Source organism: Apis dorsata, unplaced genomic scaffold (genome assembly GCF_000469605.1).
Source record: "Apis dorsata unplaced genomic scaffold, Apis dorsata 1.3 scaffold_188, whole genome shotgun sequence".
In the NCBI taxonomy this organism is placed as follows: Eukaryota; Metazoa; Arthropoda; class Insecta; order Hymenoptera; family Apidae; genus Apis; species Apis dorsata.
This window is the reverse complement of record NW_006263473.1, coordinates 1504891-1505165: the sequence shown is the minus strand read 5'-3', so window position 1 is coordinate 1505165 and position 275 is coordinate 1504891. Positions and strand designations below refer to the sequence as shown.

Here is a 275-nt window from a genome sequence, read left to right as displayed (position 1 = left end):
CCCTCTCCACCCTCTCTGAGTTTTTCAACGGCTGCGTGTCGTCCGCGTATTCTTCCGTGGCCGTGGCACATTGGGGATGAAGCGAAAAATCCTCCATCACGTCCGTCGTTTTTTGCGGGGTCTCGTAATTTTGAAGCGGTACAGTGCCGACTACTATATTTGTTCGCAGTTTCAAGTTCTTCTGAAACATTCTGTAGTACCACTCGCTCACGTCTACGCAGGCCTCGACCTTTCGATGAAAAAGAGAAAGAAAGAAGGAAGAAAGGAAAGATATT

At 48.0% G+C, this 275-nt stretch overlaps 1 pseudogene; it reads right to left on the bottom strand.

The window, feature by feature from the left end:
* Nucleotides 1-275, bottom strand: part of LOC102679494 — a 6277-nt pseudogene that overhangs the window by 939 nt on the left and 5063 nt on the right.